Consider the following 16,038-nt stretch of genomic DNA (forward strand, 5'->3'; position numbering starts at 1 on the left):
TTCTTATGTGATATTAATAAATAGTGAACTTTTAGCATGGAATATAAGGGGAAGAACAGCAACCAACTTGAAAAGAATAAAAGAAAAATATGATTTAAGAACAATAAAATTTAGACTATTGATAAGGGCTCATTTTGTTGCTCTGTCTTTATATAATTATAAATAAGTGTTGTTTAGGTGTAAGTAATTTCTAAGGAAGAATACGAGCTTTTGAAGCCACATGTAAGGGTCCTTTGTACCACAGCTAAGTACCTTGGCTCTCATGAAGATGCTACATTCTAGAAGTCTTTGTTGTCCTCAGTTGTATACTATTTGTACAGTTAAAAGAAGATTAAAACAAAAACACTGAAGCAAGAAATATTATCAGCTAAGATCTGTGCTGCTTCTTTTTTGCCTGTAGAAATTTTCAGATTGAGCTGGGCTTGGTATCACAGACCTACAATCTCAGCTGTTCAAAAGGCTGACTCAGAAGGACACTTGAGCCAAAAACTTCAACCTCAAAAGTTTGAAACCAGCTTTAGCAAACAGCAAGACCTTATATCAAAACAAAACAAAGAAACTAAAAATACAGAAATTATAATTCTGTATTATGTTGTGTTGTTTTATTGTATGCTTCCATAACATCATCTCTACTCTGTCAAATTTTATATGCTCATTTTCATTTCCACTCAGACGGCTTGCCTGTGCCATTTATTTCTGTTTATATAACTCCAAATTTAAACAAACAGCATTGGACCAATTTGTAGGTCATCAATTTTTTCATCATTTAGAATACTTTTTTTTGAGGGGTGGTGAATAAAACAAGAAGAAATTATATAAGATTTGTAAGAATAAAATTTAGAAGCATGGGTGAAAAACACAAGTAACACTGTACTGAATTTTCAAAAAATTGAATTTATTATTTGTGGCCACACTTGATTATACTGATTTCTTTTGGAGGTGCATTTAGAGTGGCTTTCCATAGATAATCAAGTTTATATGTAAGCAATTTTTATCAAGTAGTTCATTTATAACGCAGTCCTTCATTCCTTTAATTCAATGTGATGTAATTAAAATTTTGTTAAATTTCTCGCTGAGGTGGTCAAAAATTAGAAGAATAATATTAATATGTGTTTGCTTGCTCACACTTGAGTACACTTGAGATGAATATGTAACACACTTCGGGGCCCAGTTCTGATTTTATCTGTGCAAAATGGTCTTTAATCTGTTTCTTTTTTGTACCATTCTTGATACCATAATTTTTAAAATCTCATAAATCAAAATCTTATATTTCAGATTAGCACTTAATTAGCATGTAAATCTTGATACACGTGAAACACATAAAACTCAATAAAGTAACACATAAAATTCACATAAAGCCAAACACATAAAGCTCAAAAAAGCTGAATCACGTGCTGAGGCTCAGAAGGCTGGCCTGAATCGAGGTGAGAACCCACCTCCTCTCTTACTCAGACCATTCCAGAATGTCCGAAGTCCACAGCATGGGCATCAATATAAACATTTTCATCCTATCAACTCATTAGAAAAGCTTTACATTTTTCTAAAGAATTGTTATCATTTTCTTGTCGCCCAACACAGTCCAATTACTCTGCTTATTTCTTTCTGCATTTCACCTGGCCTCTTTATTCTCAGCTTCCTTCTTACTTAGCAGCAGGTAACGAGGTGGTACAGATGTATCTGTAAAATGTCAGGAGATCTGGAAAGATTTCAAACACTCAGCTATCACCAAAGTGGATCAACATTTGTTTTCCAAAAACAGCTGTACTTGTAAGCATTCTAGACAACAAGAAAACTTCACATAGATATTAGCTTTCGAAAACACATTATCATATAAACTTTAAAAATGGCAATTCGTTTGGGAAAGCTTTTGCATTGAGTTAGCTATATGGAACATTATAATAGCAGTTACTCAAAATGCCAGTGTATCTTTGCATATGCACTTTGAAGCTAAGACAGAGTCTATTTTTAGATGACTGTATTACGGATCCCCACTTCTGTTCAACCAACATCATGTGCCTCTTCTACGCCCACACTGAAAATAATGTGTAGTAGGTCATGAGGATTTAGTACTAATTCCTTTTTATTACATAGTATTTAAAAAATATTTATTGTAATTCAAGGAAGAAATAAATCCATTTGTTTATTCTCTTTTAATTGTACTATTTGAGTTCCTTTTTATACTTTACAACAATGAGCTTATAGTTGAACAGGTTTGGGCAAACATAATTAATTGGCATTGTGCTTCTATAGCGAAGACCCAGCAGAAAGTGGGCTGTTTGACGTGACAAGGATGAGCTGATGGATATGGGAAAAGACATTTTACAATACATATTTATTCAGAAATGCATTGCAAGACCAGCCTGTTGAGGATGAACTTTCACTTTACTGAACAGTCTCCCAAATTGTATCTAAGTTTTCAGTAGTATGATAGGTATAGAAGATAATTAATGGTATAAGAAATAGTCAGAATCTAATAGACTTGCAAAAACACAAGTAGGTATAATATAACTTCCAGCCACAATTTTCCTATCTTGAATTCATCTCAGTTGGAATGTAGGCTATTTTTCTAGCAGTTAAATAGAGCAGGTTTTGAATCTTGGTAGAGACTATCCTTACAGCATAACCAGAACCCTTTTCACATGTAAATTTTCGGGTCATTTATTGTTTATCTCCGTGTGCTGCCATTTCTCTTATCTACTCTACATGGAATACTAAACAGCGATACTGAGGGGAGATGATTACGAATGTGTATTATATCAAGTTTCCTTATCTCAACTCGAATTCCTCCCTAGCTTTTGTTGTTGAAAACCTGAGCCAGAGCAATGGGCTTTTCACTCAAATACCTTTGCCTGCTTAGCCTTCTGCTGAGCCAAGTTGATGGTAATGGAGTCTAGGCTGGTTCCTCAGTGTCATCAATTTGCCTGGCTAAAGTGGTCAGTTTTTTTATTCAAGTACTTGTGGTATGAAATGTGAACCTGTTAGCGTTCTTTCTCTACGTGGCCAATGTCAAGTTGGTAACTTCTGTCTAATTGAACCTCATTGTCCTGAGAGTTTAAATCTTCATATTGGAAGGAAGGAGGTAGGATTGTGACAAAACTTCTGCTCATTCTCATAGAAAGATGCACTGGCTGTTGGGAACTGATTATGCCCTCTAAGGGGCCACTCGTATATCTGTGAACCATTATTACTGGTGGAGGCAGTAATGATACTTTATAAAGTGGCTATTGTCTAAGGATGCTGTACTTCTTTCCTTTCCCTTTCAGAGGTAAAATCCACTGGTTCCCCAGATACTATGAAATACATGGCCTAAAGGGAATCCCTTTGTTACAGGTCAATTTTTAGAGCTGATAATTTCTGGAGGATCAAAATGTTATTCTTTTGTTTGCTGAGGCATGTTGTAAATACCTCACATGTGGCAGGAAACTCTGATTACTGTGAAGATGGCTGTATTTGTCATTGAGAACATTTCAGTTCCTAAGGAAATCCCTCAAAATATTGTGCCACCAGTTTGCGCCAAACTTGGTTTCAAAATCTATATCCTGAAAAAACTATATAAAGCTGACTTCTGGAGCTTAAGACAGATGAGACGTACCACCAGGAGGAGAGCATCACCTTTCACGTGGTTTTAGTTTTCCTCTTCATGAGGCTTCTGTGGAGCCTTTGCTGACTTCTGGGTGCCACTGTTAAATTTTAATACCCTCCATTTCGGGCACAATTTGCTTTTGGTGAAGGGTCAGACCTATTTTAATGGGAACTAAAACAGTGCAACTAGTCAGGTGCAAAACAGCTCGGGAGGGACAGCAGAGAACGCAGGGAAGTGGAGATTGCCATGACAGACTTTCATTTATAGCCTCAATTTACATATTCAGCTCCCCATATTCTTTCAAAAGTAACAGTGGAATAAACCCAATAATCAAGTACATGAATGCGGTTCCTGTGTGACTCATTTGCATGTGGATAAGAAGGCATTTGAAGTAGGACATGATCACCTTAGCAGATTAACAACCAAGCCGGTGCTATTATAGCATCAGAGAGGGACAATCCTGCCTCAGGAATTATTTCTTTCATAAAGCGAACAATCTTGTCCGGTGTTGGCCAGCATACATCTTTGGATGAATAAATTACGACTGTGAACGGCAGCAGAGAAAGTGCCTGCAATGTAGAGTCATAAGCTGGCGATAACCAGAGGACAATGTCATGTGTTATACACATGCAAGGGGAAAAATGACATTAACAAGTCTTAGTCAGTTAGTTTTAGCAGGGATATGTCAAGCAGAAGAATTTGGAAACACACAGATCTCTGGTTAGCTTTGTTTAGGCAATAACGGGCTATTTAACTTACTGTGAATAATGCAGTTTCTAATTATTCTCATCCTGTGTCTCTACCTCATTTTTTTGACTACCAAATGTGTATATTTTGGCTTAAATTATCTCTTGATTTTGCATTTTGGTTCAGTCAGTCTTGTTTGCTCTTATGTTTGGTGTTATCCATAAAGCTTTCCCACTGCTTATTTATCCAGAATTTAAAGGTGAAAATCCAATATAAAGACTAGGCCACAAATATTTACAAAATTGGTGATGTGCTCAATGAAGTGAAACAAAGTAAGAAACAAAATTGCTTTCTAGAAAGAGTAAAAAATCATGATCCATAACATTTTCTGAGTGCATTTTACCTCCTGCGAAAGCCAATGTTTTTATATCTTAAACGGCACTGTGCTTACATCATCTCTCTCACTGTAATTAAAAATAGCCTCAATGACAAATGCAGACACATCCCGTGAGAGAGATGTTTACAATGGGACTTCTATTGCATAGTTTCCTACATATGCTTGCTATGGGTTTACCAAAGGCATTTACATTTCCTCTGAATTTACAGTCATGAATAACTTCAGTAGAATAAATATTTGCAGCTCTAGCTCTATACCGCATCTTAGATAACAGCTGGAGAGGTCCTAAAGCTCTTGCTTTGTCATGGCAATGGACTGACCCTGAAGGCTTTTGCTAATGTTGGAGAGCAGTTATATCGTTCAGGTAGAGACATCTGTATTCTAACTGGGATAAAATTGGCACCACTTTAAAAGGTGTAGGATGAGTCAAGCACAATGGTGCGGTGCGGATCTTTACAGTTAGCAACTTCTACCTTCATAATGGATGTTTATGGGGCGGGGGAGATAGCTCAGTAGAATAAGCACTTGCACGGAAAGCACAAGGACCTGAGTTCTATCCCCGATTCAGCAATAATAATAATAATAATAATAATAATAATAACAATAATAATAGATGCTTGCATGTAGGTACACTCAATAAAGGAGCTTACTAGCTCCTAAAGAAGATGAATTGTGTCTCATTTACTTTTAATAATCATTTTGCACTTTTAGTACACTGTAATGAAACAGTTATTTGGTAAATGCTTATTAAACAACAAACTGACAAATAAAAGTTTACAATTTACATATGTGTGAGAAGTTTTGCTTGGAAAAGCATAAGTTTACACAGTAATGTCATGTAGATGAACACAAAGAAAGCATCTGAAACTGGTCTCAGAGATTCATATGTTCCAGCATTCCAGCAAATCTAATTTGTTTCACATGAAATTCCTTTTTCTTATCATACAGTATTTATTTCCAAAATACTATGTCATCGGCTGAATTTTTCTTTTTTTGTTCAATAACCATTAGCCTTCACTTTCTTCATAGGAGCTTTAAATTTTCCCAACTTCTCCCTTTGAACATCTAACTGAATTTTGTCTGTACTTCAGACAAAAATGTGGCAGCACTTTCCTCCTTCCAGTTTCTCTTATTACTTTATGCCTTATGTTCACCTCTACTTTATGTATACTATTTTACTTTCCTGGACTGATAGCCCCATAGAAATGCAATGTACATTTGTTGTGTCTGGGTATCCTAGTAGCACTTCATAGCACATGCTAGTAATTCACTGGCAGGAAAAGGATAAATAAATCATTAACAGCTTATTAAGTATGTACTCTGAACACTGAAGTGTGTTTGACCCAGAGAGTGCTGGGGGGGGGAGAGACAGAGACACAGACAGAGAGACAGAGAGACAGACAGAGAGACACAGAGAGAGAGGAGACAGAGAGACAGGCAGAGAGACACAGAGAGACACAGTGAGACAGAGAATGAGAGATGGAGACAGAGAGACAGAGCAAAAGAGACAGAGACAGAGACTAGAAGGCAATGTGCAAGTACCCAAAAATACAACAAACAATAAGCATTTAATGTTCACAATTGCTAACAGTTTGCTTTTCACCCTTTATATTTAAGATTTTATTTTTATGAACATCATTAGCTAAAACTCAAATTTTAAAGCATACTTTGTGGAAATAGCTGTGCACTTCTTCTTTCACTGAACTCTATTCCCATTACACCATTACGGGTACCAAGCGGCTTCGCGCCTTGCTAAGGCGCAGAGCGAACCTTCTCCCCATCAGCTTCTGCCCTGCGCTTCCCTTCTCTCTCCAGAGGCAGAGGCTGTGGAGGTGCGTCTCCTCCCGCCTGGAGGCAGGCTGCAGCTGGCCCTGGGCACAAGCCACAGGGGTTCTTCGTTTTCCTCTGGGCTGGCAGCGTAGACTGTCCGCCCCGGACCCTGCAGCACGCTCAGTGAGTGGGCTGTCTTCACCTGTCTGCGACTCCAAGCCTTGGAAATACAGCACCAGGCGGATATTGTGGGAGAGAAAACCTACACAGTTCCCTGCGGTCAGCAAACAAAAATTCTCAAGAAGCAGCCTATATGATTTTCTTTTTATATTTTCCCAACCTTCTGCTCTTTTTGGTCTGAGATAATTAAATAATTTAGAGGACACTGCGGCACCAAGAGCTCAACACTTGTACGAGCCTCGCAGCATTGTTGGAAGTAAAGCAGCAGCCGAGGGAGACCAGGTCTTCCCAGCCGCCCCGCTCGCCCCTCTCGCTCTGTGCACCCACAGATTTCCCCTAGACAGCTGCAGTTGGACCCACTGTCTCTGTGGGAAGCCATTAACTGGTATCCATTTTATAATAGTGTCAGCCGTTTTCCTAAGTTTCTATTCCCCTGCTGAGTTAAGTTTATGGTCCTTTTCACCTTGCCCATTCCCCGTGAATCACGTGCTATGCCCCAGGAGTGGCACCTTCCCCCGTTGCCTAGATACCTGCTGACCCCAAGAGCCCAGACTTCCTCATTCCCACGCTCCCTATATATACCCAGCACCTCCCCTGAATAAACTGAGACTTGATCAGAATCCTGTCTTGTCTTCATTTCTCGCGTCTCCTGTCCTTTGTCCCCTCCTCAATTCCCCGCTCCTCCCCCAGATGACCTTCGTTGACTGACCTGCTGGTTCAGGACAGTCTCCCCTCCTGACATTATGCAACCGATTTTCCTCTGTGCTTAGAAAATTTTAAAAACTATATTTCAGATGACAAGCGTTTTAAACTATGAGAGTGCTGATGTGTGGGCGAGTGTCAGGAGACTGTGCACAGCGTGCCAGCGAGCGGCCAGCCTCCCGGCCGGTGTCCCCTCCAACCTGTGTGTGCCACCGTCGCGTACACCAGTCCCTGGCCGTGGACACGTGGTAGTCCACAGGGAAGCTGTTCCTGAATTTTCAGAAATTAAAATTTCTCAACCCTATTGCCGTGTTTCACGTTTCAGCTTTGCTGATATCTGAGTAATGCAAGCAAACGACACGCACGTTTGATGTGACAGTGGGACTTATTCTGTCAAACAGCTGCCATAGTGGAAGCTGAGTTATCTTGCAATTAGTGACATTTTAGGATAGAAAAGAAACTATAAGTATACATAGGAGTGATTTCTAACTTCCTTGTCTAAGGTTTATTGACTCCAAGGTGCCATTCGACTGCCTCTTGTGTTCCGTTCCTCTCCCTCTTACACGCTCAGGTCCTGTCATCTTCCCTACACGACAGAAACAGCGGCCTGCTCCTCCTTGCATAAAACAAACCTGCTCTGAAAGCCTAAGTTAATACCATAAGCAGCTGAAGGTGACGCCACTTAGTGCAGAATTGGTTTTAATCATTTCAATAGGTGATCTTAGGTAAAAAGAAACTTCAACTTCTCTTTGCTGTTTAAGTGTTTCAAACTGCGCAGATTGGATTTTGCAAGATCTCCCTGCCTTATCTCAGGACGGGTTCTTGGTTTGCTTAAGTGAAGATTTAGCCACAAACTGAGACCCGAGCATTTGGTGCTTATTAGGGCGACAGTGGTCTTTTGAGGGAAACGCACTCAAATGTGAAAGTGATGAATAAACTTCCAGTTTCTATGTTTCTGTATCAAGGTAAAAATTTTCACTACTATATTGATTTTTATTTTCTTGTTTAAAATATTCAGCAAGAAACATTAAAATCAATTTCCATGATAAAAAGAATTTAATTTCTTTAAGAGAGAATGACTTAAAATTTATTTATTGAAAAACAGAAATATTAGCTGAGGTCTTTGTGTGCAGCAGGGGAGGGAAGAAAGAGGGGGAGGGAGAGGGAGGATGATTAGTGTATTCACACTCACAAAACCTGTTAAAAGCAAAATATACAATAAATTCCAAGCAGTACTTAATGAATTAAAGTAAAATCTTGCAACGTATGGTGTTCAGCCCTGTGAAATCAGTATAGAGCTTTTTTTTTTAAAGAACACTTACGAAAAAGAAAAGTGCTTTAAATATCTTAAAAATAGTACAACTTGTAGCAAGTATATAATTTGTGAAGTAATTGGGTAATTAATTGAACAAAATGTTGATCAGTGTACAAAGCCTGTCCATCTTTCGAAATTTCGAGCTGGTGCGGCATATGGCAAAGTGTAAATGCATTTCTTTCCTGTGGCTTTGAATGTTAATTTTTACCAACTATTTTAGCTCATCCAATTTATAACAGTAAAGATAAATTTGAATTATGATGGGATTTTTTTATTTAATGCACAGTTCCTATTTCTTGTCTCTTAAAAGAGAATATAAAGTTTTGAGGAATTTCACCTAATACTTTAGAATAATTTCACCTTTCTTAACTTTCTTCTATCAATGTTCTCTTCCCTCAGCCTTTCAGCAGTATAGATTATACCTTCAGCAACAAGGTTTCAGTCCCAATTAAATAACTCTGTGTAGCTTATTTCTGACAAGGATAGAAAACTGATAGACTCAACCTTTGCCATTTCTTATATGTTACGTTCCACCCAGCATGCTCCCTCTCCACCTCAGGGGGTCTGCACCTGGGCCTCAGGTTCCAGTCTCCTGGATGCTGCTGGACATCTGACACGACTGTGCGCGCCCAGCTACCTAGAATCCGCCTTCTGTCCTCTCGTTCCTCATCACCCTCCAGGCACCCTTCAGTGCCTACTCACACAAACTTCTGTCAAATACCATCTTCTCCCCGAGTTGAGTCGATTTCTCTTTCCCTTGTGATAAAGATTTTTTTTTTTCTGGTGCTGTATCCTCTCGCCAAGATTAAATGCTACTCAAAGGAGAAGGTCAAGAGTAACCAGTCTGCACTGTCAGGAAGAAGCCCAGAAGCTGAAATATGCTCAGTGATGCCAATAAATTTTGAAAATTCCTTGCTTGAGAGAAATTGTGGTGGTCTTCCACTAGAAAGCAACACCATATTACACTAGGATACGTAGAAGAAAACATAACAGAGCTCAGCAGATTAAAGCACCTCCTTAGGCTAAGTGCAGGGTCCGGGGTTCAATCTCCGGCATGCCATGTCAAGCTGCCCCCCACCAGGGCACGCTGAGACAGCGACTGAGACTGGGACTAGGCATGGTGGCATGCACCTATAATCCCAGCACGTGGGAGGCTGAAAACAGGAGGATCACTAGGAGTTTGATCTGTGTAGTGAGACCCTGTAGACCCTATACTAAATACAAAAAAATTTAAAAAAACAATAGAAAGTAAACAAAAATATTTTTGCCATGAAAACTAGGTAAATTATTTTCTTTTCTCTCAATTAATAAGCAGACAAGACAACCATTATTTAATGATTTATAAGTATAAATCTTTTGCCTAAATTTTAGCATTGAAAAACAGGATTCTAGCCAGAATTCCAAATTTGCTAAGAGTGACCATGGGAATAGTACTGAGTTCTGCTTTTGTCCTTTGCAAGTAGGGAAAACTGAAAGAATTTCCAGCCATAGAGGTCGATGTGAGAAGCACATGAAATGTTCTATGTAAAACCACAGGACAGTGCGGTATCACTCATTAAGCAGTAACTCTCCTTACCATCACTACACTGGCTCTCCTTTTGAAATTTCTTGTTTATCCTGCGTTGGATTCTGAGTTCTGCTTTGCATTAAAAAAGTAATTTAAATAATTAAATAATTTGCCTTCCCTTGACAGTTGAATTTCTGCCTATGGAATTTTCTTATTTTATTTATTTATTTATGTAGAATAGGGTCTCGCTATGCAGCTCAGACTCATAGTGGTCCTGCTGGCTCAGCCTCCCCAGCGCTGGGATTACAGGCATGTGCCACCACACATGGTTTTGGTGGCTGGCTTGGCGCCTGGAGCTGGCATGGCATATAGTACTGGGGATTGAGCCTGGATCCTTGCACTTGCTGGGGAGGAGCTTAGACTGCTGAGCTATCTCTGAAGCCCCTCTAATTTTGTATATTGTCAGCATAAAAATATAGAGATACTTTAAAATTTAATCTAAGATTTGTCCTTAATAAATCCAACTGGTAGTGCTAGTGATACCCAATTCAACTGGCTTAACTTGGGAGTGCTGCTTCCATTGCTAAAGCCAAACGTATGTCTTCTGTAGTTCAAGGGTGACATGTCTTTTCCTTTTCAGATACCACGTATGTAACATTTTCCATGTTTTGCACGAAGTACATCATACTATAGGCCCACGTCACTTCTGCCGATTGATAGTACTTTCTGTTTTCCACATTAGTACTGGCAGTGCAGTGTTTAGATGAACAGATCCTTTCTCGCCTCTTAGTGTCAGAGCTTCAGGCATCAACATCTGCCTACCCCTCCTGTGTTGGAAGCTTGACCCTCTTGGCTTGAGTTTCTAGAGATGGTGCCAGGAGAGGCGACTGCATCCTGAGGACTGGTCCATTTTCCTAACTTAGAGGGCTTTGGAAAGTGCTAGACATTTGAGGAGGCAAGGTGCAGTTGAAGAAGCGTGTGCTGGGTTTGTTTTGCTCCTGAGCCCTCCATTCCCCTCCCTCCCCTCCCTTGCCCTTCCCCTCATCTCTCCTCCCTCTCTGTCTCTGTCTCTGTCTCTGTCTCTGTCTCTTAGCTTCCATGAGGTGCGCAGCCTTACCCTTCCACCAGAATGCCTTGCCTCACTATGGGCCCAGAAATGATGGGCCCAAAGCACATGAACTGAACCTTCAAAAACAGCCAAAATAAACATTTCCCTCCTTCTCTGGGGTATTTTGTCATAGCAACGGAAAGCTACTGATATACATGATGAGGCCCGAGAACATTGCGCCTTCCTCTCTGTGACATCTGGGACCAGTAACCGAAGTCATACAGGCCTGGAGATGCAGCCAGTGTAAGAAGGTGACATTTTCACCAAGTTAATTTTAACTTTCATCATATTTTTTAATATGTAGCGTTTTCCCCCATTTCCTTCTTTAAGTCACCCTGAAATTCCACTCACCCTCCACCCCAGCAAAAAAAAAGCTGGAGCACTATCTTTGGGCTGACGACTATTTTTTTATGTCAAATATGGGTCTTCACAAAGAAAACAAGGCAAAACAAAACAAAGTGAGCAAAATGAAACAAAAGATGCTACAGGAATTATGACCCACGTGATAAGCCCTGGAAACCCAGGTGGCACAGGAGAGAGGAGATAGAATTAAAAATAACCACTTCTTCCAAGCAAGGGATTAATAATGTCACTACAGCTTACATTTTGTCAGACTATTAAAACAAGTGTTCAAATGTCAGACCACAGCACAACTGTACTGTGACATTGTTAAAACAATTATTTTGAGAACAACATAAAATGGTGACAGTTGTCTGCCCAACTCAGAACGTCAGTTAGCAGCAGAATGCATGCTTGCTTTTCTATTTGTTTCAAAAGCAGGCATTTCATGAGTAAAATTTACCCAATGTTATAGGACTTATTAATTATAAATTGAGTTATTGAACATTTGAGGCACTGAAACCTAACAGAATACAGTTCCAAAATATGCCTGCACTTTAGCCAAAGGGTGCTGTGAGCATTAGGGTACTCTGATTTAGAATAAGAACACATTGGTAATAAATTTTAACTGTGGGTTATTAACTTAATTTTTGTAAAAGTAGAGAAATTTTTTAATTTAGAAGAAAGCAAACTATTGATGCAGAATCTAGTGGGATAATAAAATAATAAAGAAAACAGTAGTATGCCCCAAACAGTAAGAAAACATTATATACCTCATTGACATGTATAATTTTATATTTCATATATTCATTAAAGCTCATCTAAAATTTAAAAATGAAACATGACCCTAGAAAAATTTAGTACAAATTGTAAGGATTGGTAATTATAATTGGTTGCATCAGAGTAAAAGAACCTAGTTTACGAAAATGTTAAACATAATGATAATATTTAGAGACATTTTGTTTTTTTGCAAAGTTACAATGAATTTAATAAGATTTTTTAATAATCAAAAGAAAATTACTAAAGTCAGTCATCTAAAATCAGAAGTAAATGTCCCTCAAATTTGTTTTTATTTTAGGGAAGGGTCTACTGGGTGTTAAGGGTCTCATTACTAGATAGGACTCATAGTAATCTGCCTGTTTACAGCTTCCCAAGAGCTGGGATTACAGGCGGGCACCACCATGCCTAGTCAATTGCCATCTCAGCGCGACCCGAGGGTAGGGTTGGCACTGCAGTCCTGGGGATTGAACCCCGGCCCCTGAGCCTGCTTGCAGGCACTTTAATCTGCTGAGCTACTTGACCAGCCCCCCAGAAATATCCTTAATATAACTTTTAACATATTCTAAGCTTATTATTTTGGCCAGCTACAAATTGGTTAGGACTTGAAAGAAAGAGCTATTTTAAAGTGGAAAATAAAGAGGGGTTTAGAATTTTACATCCAGTGAGATATAAAATATTATATTCAATCATAATAGCCATTGCTTCAGTTATGTTAGGTTTAAAAGGCCCATATTTTCAATTTTAAAACAAGAGATTGATACGACTAGTTTCATGTGCCTATAATGCACACAGGAAATTTTTATACACAGATTTATGAAGCAGAATCTATGAAAAGCCTCAGAATTAGGATTGTTGCAGTCAGTTACATGTGTTAATGCCACAAACCACTGACAGTGTGTGGAACTGTCAACAGAAGCGCTGGAGTAGCTTCACTGGAACAGATACACTTCTGAAGGGCACGTGTGTGGAAATGAACCAATTTGGTCAATTTTGGTGCCTGTATTAGAGAAATTTAGTTTCTTGATACTCAATTTAGTTGTCTGAAAATTTTAAGGAATTATAGTGCAACTTGGGTCTAGAGATCTATTACTTCAAATTTATACTTTATTAAAATTAAGTAGAGGGGCTGGGGAGATGGCTCAGTGGAATAAACGCTTCCCTGGCAAGCGCAAGGGCCTGAGTTCAATCCCTGGTTCTGAAAAAATAAATAAATAAATAAATAAAACAAAATTAAGTAGACATTTCTAAAGACAATTTGATATTAAAATTGAGATGTGCTTTTTTGTAATGGCTTTGCTGAGAGAGCACAGGTGTAGTGAACACCACCACTAAATCAAAGCCAACATGGGGAAGAACAAGACTCACATTAATATCGTCATCACTGGACACCTGGACTCTGGCAGGTCCATCATCACAGGCCATCTGAGCTACAAATGCAGTGCCATCAACCAAAGAACCATTGAAAAATTTGAAAAGGAGGCTGCTGAGATGGGGAAGGGTTCCTTCAAGTATGCCTGGGTGTTGGACAAGCTGAAAGCCGAGCGTGAGCGTGGTGTCACCATTGACATCTCCCTGTGGAAATTTGAGACCAGCAAGTACTATGTGACCATCATTGATGCCCCTGGACACAGAGACTTCATCAAAAACATGATTACAGGCACATCTCAGGCTGACTGTGCTGTCCTGAGTGTTGCTGCTGGTGCATGTAAATTGGAAGCTGGTATGTCCAAGAATGGTCAGACCTGTGAGCACGCCCTTCTGGCTTACACACTGGGTGTGAAACAACTAATTGTTGGTGGTAAAAAAAATGGATTCCACAGAGCCACCCTACAGTCAGAAGAGATACAAGGAAATGGCTAAGGAAGTCAGCACCTACATTAAGAAAATCGGCTACAACCCTGACACTGTAGTTTTTGTGTCAGTTTCCAGTTGGAGTGGTGACAACGTGCTGGAGCCAAGTGCTAATATGCCTTAGTTCAAAGGATGGAAGGTCACTCGTAAAGATGGCAGTGCCAGCGGAATCACACTGCTTGAAGCTTTGGATTGCATTCTTCCACTCACTCGCCCAATGGAGAAGTCTTTGCAGCTGCTCCTCCAGGATGTCTACAAAATTGGTGGCATTGGCACTGTCCCTGTGGGCCGAGTGGAGACTGGTGTTCTCAAACTTGGCATGGTGGTCACCTTTGCTCCAGGCAATATCACAACTGAAGTCAAGTCTGTTGAAATGTACCATGAAGCTTTGAGTGAAACTTTTCCTGGGGACAACGTGGGCTTCAAGGTCAAGAACGTGTCTGTCAAAGATGTCCGGCATGGCAATGTTGCTGGTGACAGCAAAAACGACCCACCAATGGAAGCAGCTGGTTCCACCGCTTAGGTGACTATCCTGAACCATTCAGGCCAGATCAGTGCTGGCTATGCCCCTGTCCTGGATTGTCACACAGCTCACATTGCTTGCAAGTTTGCTCAGCTGAAAGAAAAGATTGATCTCCAGTCAGATAAGAAGCTGGAAGAAGGGCCCAAGTTTTTGAAATCTTGTGATGCTGCCATTGTTGACATGGTTCTAGGCAAGGTCATGTATGTCAAGAGCTTCCCTAACTATTAATCTCTGGGTTATTTCACTGTTCGTGATATGAGACAGATAGTTGCTGTGGGTGTTACCAAAACTGTGGACAAGAAGGCTGCTGGAGCTGGCAAGGTCACCAAGTCTGCCCAGAAAGCTCAGAAGGCTAAATGAATATTATCCCTGACACCAGACACCCCAGTTTTAATCAGTGGTGGAAGACCGGCCTCAGGACTGTTTCTCCCAAATGACCATTTAAGCTTAATAGTGAAAGACTGGTTAATGATAACAATGCATCGTAGAACCTTCAGAAGGAGAGGAGAATGTTTTGTGGACCATTTTCTGTATTGTGTGTGTGTGTATGTGTGTGTGTGTGTGTGTGTGTGTGTGTGTATGTGGCAGCTTTTAAAGTCAATACTTTCTAATGGAAACAACTTGACCAAAAATCTGTCACAGAATTTGAGACCCATTAAAACAAAGTTTAATGAGAAAAAAATTCGAGATGTGCCGTAATGTAAAATACAGAATAGATTTTGAAGGCAGTATAAAATAATTTAAAATATCTCAACACTTTTATATGTTGAAATGATTATTTTGGGTTTATTGAATCACATAAAATATAATACTAAAATTAATTCTACTTCTTAGGACATGGCTGTTAGAACATTGAAGATTTTATATGTGGCTTCCATTATATTTTCCTTATATTTGCTTGGATTGAATAATGGCCCACTATTAATATTTCAACATTTTGCCTCTTCTCTTTTCTTTCTTCTATGGAGTATAATTAGTGATAAATATTATAAATATTTAAATACAAAAATTAGTATGTACAGTCTGAGCTCTTTGGCTAAATCATAATTTACTTAGAATATTGGGAGAATAAATGTGGAAATCTTTTATTACAAATCTATAAATTATCTTAATCACTTTTGACAGTACTGAGAACTTAAAAGATTAATAATAAATTAGTTAGGTTTGTTTCTTATCTTTGGGTAATGGCATGGGAAAAGAAGATTTGTAGATACTAACTGACACACAGCATTCCGTCTCTGTGTCTGTCTGTCTGTCTGTCTGCCTGTCTGTCTGTCTGTCTGTCTTCCTCTCAGA

The 16,038-nt window shown here is 39.3% G+C and overlaps 1 pseudogene; it reads left to right on the plus strand.

Annotated features, from left to right (window-relative positions):
* The first annotated feature begins 13,712 nt into the window (after positions 1 to 13,712).
* Positions 13,713 to 15,117, plus strand: LOC101586039 (annotated as a pseudogene).
* The last annotated feature ends 921 nt before the right edge of the window (positions 15,118 to 16,038 follow it).

Source organism: Octodon degus, unplaced genomic scaffold (genome assembly GCF_000260255.1).
Source record: "Octodon degus isolate 3935 unplaced genomic scaffold, OctDeg1.0 scaffold00129, whole genome shotgun sequence".
Lineage (NCBI taxonomy): Eukaryota > Metazoa > Chordata > Mammalia > Rodentia > Octodontidae > Octodon > Octodon degus.